Source organism: Schistocerca nitens, chromosome 1 (genome assembly GCF_023898315.1).
Source record: "Schistocerca nitens isolate TAMUIC-IGC-003100 chromosome 1, iqSchNite1.1, whole genome shotgun sequence".
In the NCBI taxonomy this organism is placed as follows: Eukaryota; Metazoa; Arthropoda; class Insecta; order Orthoptera; family Acrididae; genus Schistocerca; species Schistocerca nitens.
In genome coordinates, this window is record NC_064614.1 from 537,512,656 (window position 1) to 537,523,752 (window position 11,097).

General features: G+C 36.1%; 1 protein-coding gene across 2 annotated transcripts in view; it reads right to left on the minus strand.

Moving 5' to 3' along the window:
* Positions 1-10,386, minus strand: part of LOC126253586 (uncharacterized) — a 49,610-nt gene extending 39,224 nt beyond the window's left edge. Inside the window, exon 1 of one of the 2 annotated variants that reach the window (XM_049955029.1) lies at positions 10,294-10,386. The gene's annotated coding sequence lies outside the window, so the exon portion shown is untranslated. Of the gene's footprint in view, positions 1-10,020; positions 10,259-10,293 lie in introns of those variants that run through there. The other variant, XM_049955020.1, reaches the window with a different exon arrangement.
* Between the last annotated feature and the right edge of the window lie 711 nt (positions 10,387-11,097).

The following is an 11,097-nucleotide window of genomic DNA, read 5'->3' on the forward strand; positions in this document are numbered from 1 at the left end:
GTCCCAGATGGAGAAAAATCCCCGAACAGGCCGGGAATCGAACCCAGGACCCTGTGATACAGAGACAATGTCAGTGTTATGTCTCTCTCTGTTTGCACTTGTATGATGTCATACACCACAACTTCATCTGGTAGCAGAAGGTTCAACAGCGAGAGAGAGAGAGAGAGAGAGAGAGAGAGAGAGAGAGAGAGAGAGAGAGAGAGAGAGAGAAGCTTATGGAGAAAAGACACACAGCTGTATAAATATACAGAGATCAGATGAAAAGCCATTACTAAGACAATAAGGAAAAGCTTAATGGTGGCAGGAATATTTCGAAGGTCTATGCAAAGGAAACAAATCTAAGACAATATTACTGACAGGGCATTGGAAGCAGATGTAAAAGTACGCTTACGATTTCAACGGCTTTTCTGTTGCACGCTGCTGGTGGTAATGGTTTGCGCAACGAATCATGGTAAGTTGACATGATGAATCGTGAGGTAGACGTAGCTAGTCAATAATATTTTCATTCATAATTTCTTATTTTCATAAATAAAGTTAGCTGATATTTTGTTCTATTCAGTTAGAATTTAAGAACACTGTCAAAATTGGAAACAAGAAACACAAAGAGGCTATTACAATGACAAAATGTATATCTTGGGCTATGTTATACATCAATACATTATGGCAACTGCATTCTTGTGCTGAGATTCATTGACTTCACCAACTCAAAGCAAACAAACACATTATAACCAATCTATGCTTCTGGCTACACTGGCTATGCACACAGCTAGTTTCTTTCCATTCACATTCATTGGCTTTGCCAACTCATAACCAAAGAGTCACATTTCAAACTAACCTAAGTCTCGGACTATGCTACAGGTCAATCTGTCAGCACAACCAGTTTTTGTCAATCACCAAGGAAATATGAAAATCGGTAAGGGACCTTAAAATTCACACTAACACTCTACACCTCGAAAACAAACATAATCAATTTATATCTTCTACCAAAGGAAACCATTAGATTCAACAATTCTCATTGGCTATTGTATACTGTATCCCCACTGGCTATGACAAATGTCAACGAATTGCCAACCTCACCATGCAAAGCATAGGCTGCCGACACCATAAGTGCACTTTAGCCAGAAGTAGATGACAATGCGATGGGTGTTAGGATCCTATGAGAAACAAATGACTGAGCACTGAAGGATCTAACTCTATACAAGATACCCGAGTAGATGGTATTATCCTCAGAATTATTCATATCCTTAGGAGAACACACCATGACAAAACTATTCTGCCTAGCGTGTAAGATATATAAGTCTGACAAAAGACCTTCAGACTTCAAGAAGGATGTAATAATTTCAATTCAATAAGTAGTCACTGATAGGTGTGAATATTACTGAACAGTAAGTTTAATAAGTCATAGTTGCAAAAGACTGCCACAAAGTACTCAGACCTTCAGAAGAATGGAGACTAGTAGAATCCAACCTCAAGGATGAACAATTTGGGTTCTGGAGAAATGAAACAATACAAAAGGCAAGTCTAAAACTATGACATACCACAGAAAATATGATGAAGAAACGCTTATCTACATTTAAAGCATTAGTAAATTTAGAGAAAGATTTCAACAGTCAGGACTAGAACAAACCCTATGCCAGTCTGGGACCTCAGGGATAAAATACAGGGAGCAAATGGTTATCTATAATTGGTACAGAAATCAGACTGAAGGGCATGGACAGTAGGCAGTCACAGACTATAAATCACAAAAGCTTTCATGAGTTACCTCTCTACTGAAAAAATTATGCACCTCTCTTTCTGGGAAACTGCTGACTAACACCTATAACAGCTTCTCCCATTGCCATACAAGCTACGGCATTCTTCTATGGGGTAATTCTCCAGCAGCCAGAAAAAAATTTATTAGGCAGAAGCATAGCAACAGGAGCAACTCTGGGATTACCAAAAATAACAGATCATGTAGGCCTTATTTCAAAGAATTAAAGATAATGACAGTCCCGTCTCTTTTTTATATTTAGCTACCTATTGTACATAACAGAAAACCTTACCAGTTACAACCTCAGGCAGTTTATTCATAATCATATTTGTCAAGCCTTAAAGATAGATATACCTACAACCTGACTTACAAAAACACATCACGCATATGTAGGAATAAAGCTTTTCAACGCATTAGCTAAGGAGGCACATGCTGCCTCTCTTAATATTTTGAAAAATAAGACCTAAAAGTTGCTGAAATAGAAAGCTCTTTATACTCTTAAAGAATCTGAAAACTATTCGAAAGTAGAACTGATGTACTAAATAACTCATAATACTGTTTGTTTGTACCTCCTTTCTATGCTTTTTTGTTTCCAGTATCTTTTCTTACGTGTACAATGAATAAGTAATTAAATAATGTTCAGCTCATATTTTAGTACTAACCACATTGGAAGGAATTAGGTAAATTTGCCAATGACATTGTAATTCTCACAGACATGGATGAGAGCCTGGGAGATCAGTTAATGGGAAGGATAGTGTCTTGAAAAGAGATTATAAGATGATTATCATTAAAAGTAAAACAAGAGCGATGTAGGAGGAGGAGATTAGTGTTGAACATCATGTCAAGGTCATCACAGATGGAGCATAAGCTCAGATTAAAGAAGGATAGAGAAGGAAGTCAGCCCTGGTCTTTAAAAGTAATCATCCCAGTATTTGCCTTAAATGGTTTACGAAATTTATGAACACCTAAATCAGGATGGCCGGACATGGGTTTGAACTGTCGTCCTCCCAAATGCAAGTCCAGTATGTTAATCACTGTGCTACCTCGCTCGGTAAAAGGCAATCCTGAAAGAGTCTGGTTATGGAATAAGATTCTTGAAAGCAGTAGCTGAAGTTTACTATTTGGGTAACAAAATAGCTGACAATGGCAGAAGTAGGGAGAGTATAGAAGGTATACTCATCATGGCATGAAAAGTTTTCCTGGAAAAAAGAAACATGTTAATATCTAATATAAATTTAAATGTTGTGAAATCATTTTTGAAGGTATTTTGCCTGGAATGTAGCCATGTGTGGAAGTGAAACAAGGAAAATATGAAGCACACAAATGAAAAGAAGAGATTTTGAAACATGGTGCAATAGGAGAAGGCTGATGATTAGACGAGGAGATAACTAACCAAGATGTACTGAATCAAACTGGAGAGAAAGTATATTTATGACACAATTTGACTAAAGGAATATATCAGTTGATAAGAGGCATCCAGTGGCATCAAGGAATAGTTAATTTGATATTGCAGAAAACTATGGGTAATAAAAATTGCTGACGCAGTTCATACTTAATACAATAAGTAGCTACAATTCGGATAATTTTGTTCATAGGCTTTCCCTGGCACTGTGTGAAGAAATAACAAGTTTTACAAGTGTTACAGAAATCACTTTAGGGTCATTCCATGTCAAGTCACCCAGGCCTTGACACCAACCATGTCAGATTTTGATGAAACTTGGTACAATTACTTTTTTTATCATCCTGAAAGCACTTGTAAAATTTTTTTGGTCTATCTCTTATAGTTTTTTTTATTAAATTTTTAAAGTTTTTAGATTTGGCATTGTTTCAGCAGTCGGAAATCGTAACTTAAACGTGTCCTCACAACTAAAAAAAATTGTATATTAAAGAATACTCAAGATATCAGTATGAAATTTTGGAATAAGTTTTTGTATTATATCTAAATGTTAAAAAAAATTACCATAAAGATATATTAAAATCTTCCAAATGAAAAAAAATTTACAAGTCGTCAACGGATGTTTAGTTTTACAAAAACTGCAATATCTAGAGTCTCAGACCTGATAGAAAGCTCAAATTTGTTTTAAAATACTCTTAATTGTATAGGCTATTAGATAAAAGAAAAATTATGTTGGCTTTTTAACCTATTTAATAGTTATCTAATTTTTAAAATAATATTAATTATATTTTAAAAATAAAAAGTACCAAGTGACTTAGACACCGAAAATAAGTTTTTGTCTTCTTGGAATAACAATGTACGCTTGGATTTTGTTTTGTTACTCCCGTGTTTTGAAGTAAAAAATTATTACAGTGTTAAATAGTGCTTGGATAGAATTTTATTAAGTTTATTCTAACTTTCAGTAAGTACTGTTACTTAGTTTACAGACATTCTTGTCCAATATCCTATAAAAGTAACCAGAACAGTAATCAGACCAAAAGTGAAATCAGTATGTCAGATATTCAAACCTGTAGCGTAGGGATATTTAAAAAATCTGACTGTTTCCAAACAACCTACACACCTTCAAAAAAGGTACAACTGGTATCTGAATTGAGTGAGAAAGAAAAAGATTTGATCCACTTACAATCTGGAATTAATCTGTGTGAATTTAAGAATATATGTTCACACCACAGCTACTACTTTTTAAATGTTTTTGAGAAGTATCAAACAACATGTGAAGACCCACTAAAAAAACACAAAAAGCCCATCAAAAAATCGTTGAGAAGTGTAGGCTTGGATCTTTTTAAACACAAAAGCTTTGCTCAACATGCCGTAACTTTTGTGAGGAAAAATTAAGAGTTGAAGTCAATGAAAGTGAAACAGATGATGAAGTCATGGTTGAATTAGAATCATTGGAATCCAGAAATGAATCCCTCGTACAGACAAACATTGCTCTTGATAATTTAGGTTTAACACCGATAAAGCTTCATGGCTTGTCAGAACAAAGTAAAGAGTCTTATTTTAAAAGGAAGGTTAGCAGTATTGAAAAGACTGCAAAAAAGGCGGTTTCAAAAGCATTAAAATATGATGCACCAAGTTCTGATGATGACGAAGAAGATACAAGTGTGGTTGAGAAAGCAAAGGATATTGATGTAATGATTTCTCTTATGAAAGAGAAGATTTCATCTGTTGGGAGGTCTAGAAAAATCCAGATTCTGACCTTGGCTCCAGGTTCTTGGAGTCGAAATAAAGTGATGAAAGAATTTAATGTAAGTGAGTACATGGTGCGACAAGCTAGAAAGCTAAAATCTGAAAAGGGTATTTTGGAAACTCCTGGTCCAAAAAAAGGTAAAACTCTCTCTGAAAATACAGTAAGACTTGTAACAGATTTTTATGTAAAGGATGAAAATTCCAGAGTGCTACCTGGAACAAAAGACAAAGTAAGTGTTCAAAAAAATGTGTACATGCAAAAAAGACTCATTTTGTGTAGCTTGAGAGAACTCTATTATTCTTTCAAATGGGACAATCCCGAGGTAGAAGTAGGATTTTCAAAATTTTGTTTCTTAATACCTAAATGGTGTATCCTTGCTGGTGCTGCAGGCACACACACTGTATGTGTATGCAGTATCCACCACAATGTTAAACTATTACTGGATGCTGTGAAAATTGAAGAATCTTATAAGGACCTAAATAAGATGCTTGTGTGCAACACGGAAAACCAAAACTGCGGGCTACATCATTGCGACAGCTGTCCTGCAAATACCGCACTAACTGAGTACTTAACTGAAAAACTAAGTGTAGATTATGATTTAGAAGAAGAAATTGTAATCAGTCAGTGGGTTAACACAGACAGGGCAGAAATGATCAAACAGTCTATCAGTGTTGAAGACTACATTTCTTTATTGGTTAGGTCATTGGAAAAGCTCACCCCGCACTCGTTTATAGCAAAATCCCAATCAGCAGCCTTTAAAAGATTGAAAGAAGACCCACCACCCAAACCAGCAATTATTGTGATGGATTTCAGTGAAAATTATTCCTTTGTTATACAAAATGAGATCCAAAGTTACCACTGGAATAGAGGTGGTTGTACTCTACTCCCAGTTGGAGTTTTTCTAAGAAATGAGGAAAACAATGCTTTTGCTTCCAACCACTGTTTTATTAGTGATGACCAAGAACATGACACTGGTTTTGTTAACTTTGTACAAAAAGAAATTACAAAGTGGCTGTCATTACATCATACTGACATTGACTCAGTTCACTACTTTACAGATGGTTGTTTTGCGCAGTACAAAAATAGAAACAGTTTCAAAAATTTGACTGAGCACTTGAGAGACTTTAATTTGAAGGCCCAACACTCTTTTTTTGCAACAAGTCATGGGAAGTCAATTTGTGATGGCCTAGGAGGAACTATTAAAAGAATTTTAAGGAAAGCCAGTCTACAGCTTTCAGACGAAGAACAAATAATGACAGCAATCGATGTGTACAAGTTTTGTGAAAAAATATTGAAAACATTCATTTTCACATTATTGACAAAAAAGAAGCTGATTTGCTACGGTTAAAACTAGAAAAACGTTTTTCAGCAACCCGAACCATTCCTGGAACAAGAAGTTTTCATAACTTCAAACCACTTCCAACAAACAACCTTGAAATTACAGATAGTGTAAAACCCTCCTTAGTCTTTTCTTTCCATTCTTCTTCTGATCGGGTTCTTGTTGAACCATCCATAAATAGCTATGTGGCCGCAAATTATGATGGTAACTGGTACTTTGGACTGGTAAAAACAATATTCAATGATGAAGAAGATGCAGAAATTCTATTTCTACATCCTTCAGGACCAGCTGCATCAATTTATTGGCCTGAAAGAGAAGATTCTTGCATAGTGCCTTTGGAGCACATAGTCTGTGTAGTAGACGCACCTCAATCAAGCGGCACTGGAAGAATGTGTTACTTCAAAAAAGACTGTATCAAAAGAACTGAAAGCTCTTGGATGAAGTGGAAAAACAGTTTGAATCAGCATTAATGTTTATTAAAAAGACAAAATTACTCAAAAAATTCAATGTTTCAAGCAATCAGTTGGGTTATACATAAGTGTCGTAAGTACACTATCTTTGTACGTAATTCTAATGTAATCTACTATAATTAATGGCTCAAATGGCTCTGAGCACTATGGGACTTAACATCTTAGGTCATCAGTCCCCTAGAACTTAGAACTACTTAAACCTAAGGACATCACACACATCCATGCCCGAGGCAGGATTCGAACCTGCGACCGTAGCAGCCCCGTGGTTCCGGACTGCAGCGCTAGAACCGCACGGCCACCGCGGCCGGCAACTATAATTAATAAACATGTTAAAAAGCCATCATTATTTTTGTTTTATCAAGTAGCCTATATGTTTAAGAGTAAATTAAAACAAATTTGAGCATTCTATCAGGTCTGAGACTCTAGATATTGCAATTCTTATAAAACAAAACATCCTCATTTTTATCTTCAAATATGTATAGTAAATAAACTTGCTGCAAAAATTCATGATGTTATCTAAAAGAGTTTTTAAGATAATCAATTTTAAAGTTTTGAATACAAATTAAATTTACCATTTCCGAAGGTTCGGAAAACGCAAAACATAAATACTTTAAAAACTTATTAAAAAAAAAACTATGAGAGATACAGCAAAAAAAATTTGCAGGTGTTGTCAGGATGGTATTAGAACCATTTGAGCCAAATTTCATGAAAATCTAAGGAGGTGGGTGTAAAATTTATTTTTTATTGGTTGATTTGATATGGAATGACCCTTTAGTCATCCCTTCAAAGTGACCTAGTCAGTACAAACAGCATTGAACCTGCTTGCATGGAACAAATCTGAATTATTGAAGAATAAATTTATAAAGAGTATAGCATCATTTCAACAGCCCCACACAAGAAAACATGACTATAAATTATAACACATACTGCTCCCCTACTGTACATAGTAAGACAATGATCTCATTTCCAGGATCACGTACATACTTTGGTTTCTTTTCATCTATTGGATAAATACTAATAGTAGTAGTAGTAGTAGTAGTAGTAGTAGTTGTTGTTGTTGTTGTTGTGGTCTTCAGTCCTGAGACTGGTTTGATGCAGCTCTCCATGCTACTCTATCCTGTGCAAGCTTCTTCATCTCCCAGTACCTACTGCAACCTACATCCTTCTGAATCTGCTTAGTGTATTCATCTCTTGGTCTCCCTCTACGATTTTTACCCTCCACGCTGCCCTCCAATGCTAAATTTGTGATCCCTTGATGCCTCACAACATGTCCTACCAACCGATCCCTTCTTCTAGTCAAGTTGTGCCACAAACTTCTCTTCTCCCCAAATCAATTCAATACCTCCTCATTAGTTACGTGATCTACCCACCTTATCTTCAGCATTCTTCCATAGCACCACATTTCGAAAGCTTCTATTCTCTTCTTGTCCAAACTAGTTATCGTCCATGTTTCACTTCCATACATGGCTACGCTCCATACAAATACTTTCAGAAACGACTTCCTGACACTTAAATCTATACTCGATATTAACAAATTTCTCTTCTTCAGAAACGATTTCCTTGCCATTGCCAGTCTACATTTTATATCCTCTCTACTTCGACCATCATCAGTTATTTTACTCCCTAAATAGCAAAACTCCTTTACTACTTTAAGTGTCTCATTTCCTAATCTAATTCCCTCAGCATCACCCGATTTAATTTGACTACATTCCATTATCCTCGTTTTTTGATGTTCATCTTATATCCTCCTTTCAAAACACTGTGCATTCCGTTCAATTGCTCTTCCAATTCCTTTGCTGTCTCTGACAGAATTACAATGTCATCGGCGAACCTCAAAGTTTTTACTTCTTCTCCATGAATTTTAATACCTACTCCGAATTTTTCTTTTGTTTCCTTTACTGCTTGCTCAACATACAGATTGAATAACATCGGGGAGAGGCTACAACCTTGTCTTACTCCCTTCCCAACCACTGCTTCCCTTTCATGTCCCTCGACTCTTATAACTGCCATCTGGTTTCTGTACAAATTGTAAATAGCCTTTCGCTCCCTGTATTTTACCCCTGCCACCTTCAGAATTTGAAAGAGAGTATTCCAGTCTACATTGTCAAAAGCTTTCTCTAAGTCTACAAATGCTAGAAATGTAGGTTTGCCTTTTCTTAATCTTTCTTCCAAGATAAGTCGTAAGGTTAGTATTGCCTCACGTGTTCCAACATTTCTACGGAATCCAAACTGATCTTCCCCGAGGTCCGCTTCTACCTGTTTTTCCATTCGTCTGTAAAGAATTCGCGATGGTATTTTGCAGCTGTGACTTATTAAACTGATTGTTCGGTAATTTTCACATCTGTCAACACCTACTTTCTTTGGGATTGGAATTATTAAGTTCTTCTTGAAGTCTGAGGGTATTTCACCTGTCTCATACATCTTGCTCACCAGATGGTAGAGTTTTGTCAGGACTGGCTCTCCCAAGGCCGTCAGTAGTTCTAATGGAATGTTGTCTACTCCCGGGGCCTTGTTTCGACTCAGGTCTTTCAGTGCTCTGTCAAAGTCTTCACGCAGTATCGTATCTCCCATTTCATCTTCATCTACATCCTCTTCCATTTCCATAATATTGTCCTCAAGTACATCGCCCTTATATAAACCCTCTATATACTCCTTCCACCTTTCTGCCTTCCCTTCTTTGCTTAGTGGGAATTAGTGAAGTTCGGTGGCAGGAGGAACAAGACTTTTGGTCAGGTGAATACAGGGTTATAAATACAAAATCAAATAGGGGTAATGCAGGAGTAGGTTTAATAATGAATAAAAAAATAGGAGTGCGGGTTAGCTACTACAAACAGCATAGTGAACGCATTATTGTGGCCAAGATAGACACAAAGCCCATGCCTACTACAGTAGTACAAGTTTATATGCCAACTAGCTCTGCAGATGATGAAGAAATTGATGAAATGTATGACGAGATAAAAGAAATTATTCAGGTAGTGAAGGGAGACGAAAATTTAATAGTCATGGGTGACTGGAATTCGTCAGTAGGAAAAGGGAGAGAAGGAAACATAGTAGGTGAATATGGATTGAGGGGAAGCAATGAAAGAGGAAGCCGCCATGTAGAATTTTGCACAGAGCATAACTTAATCATAGCTAACACTTGGTTCAAGAATAATAAAAGAAGGTTGTATACCTGGAAGAATGAACTGCAAAAAGGTGGAACTAATAGTAGTAGTAACAATAATATATCATCTATACCATAGCAAACGAGGGAGCAAATGTATACGATACCAGGCAACAAATGGTATTGTTATTAGTTGCGTAATTTGAACATACCATCAACCGAATTCAATACAGTGGCATTTCCAAACTGCTGAACAGTGGATTAAAAAATACAAACACGCCCCATATAAATTCAGCATTATTTTCCTTAATGTCGTCGACCTAAAAGTACGGATTGTAGTATATCTTATGATATTGACTCGCTTCGCCAGATAACTTAAATCGTTAAAGATTTTCTACGTGCTTCAATTAATAATTAAAATCACTGTTTGTTAGTTTAAATAGTGTTTCCTCCGCTCTGTTTACAAAACACAAGTGTATACCAACATCTACAGATTGAAATTCGTTGTTATCCACCCGTTGGTATTGCCCAGTGATATCGGTATTACAACAGCTAAATCGAAAAACATCCAAGCAAATGCCAACCACACTTTAATGGGAAATATTTGTTCGTGTATTTTGGCTGCACCACGGATGTTATGAATACACGAATAGTATTATTCTGGCGGTAAAACCGTTCGACTACGGAATGTGTGTTCAGGTTTTGTTTTCTCCAACCCTTACTTATTTCTTGTTCAGCCCAGTTCATCATTTTCACTACATTGTTTGGGCATATGACTTTACTCGCACTTTCTTAATCACGAATATCATTTAAAATATGGGAATAACTGACATAAATTTCCAGTAGGAATAGTTATTGCAGCATTGTACCACAAAATATATTGCTATAGCACAACCCACTCAGCTCTCATTGTACATTTTTCCAACGAAAATTAATACAGCAAAGTTGAGCTACTTTGCCCCTAGGAGGGAAATTATTCAATCCTGCCCAGCACCTATTCTAATAAACATTTTGGAATAGTTTGGATTCTGTCCAACAGTTTGGATTCTGTCCTACTACCTCATATGCTTGAATTATTCTGTCACTCGCTATTTTGAATCTTTACTAATGTATTTTTGAGGTAATTTTCGTCAAAAAAGTGGTATTTTGATACCAGGAAACTACTCAAATTTACGGCAAATGACATTCTTTTATCTGTAGAAATAAGTTGCTGTCTAAATCACAACCACAAAATTGTAATCAACACGTTATTTATTACTGTGCAACCAAAAGCATCCATGGAGGGTATT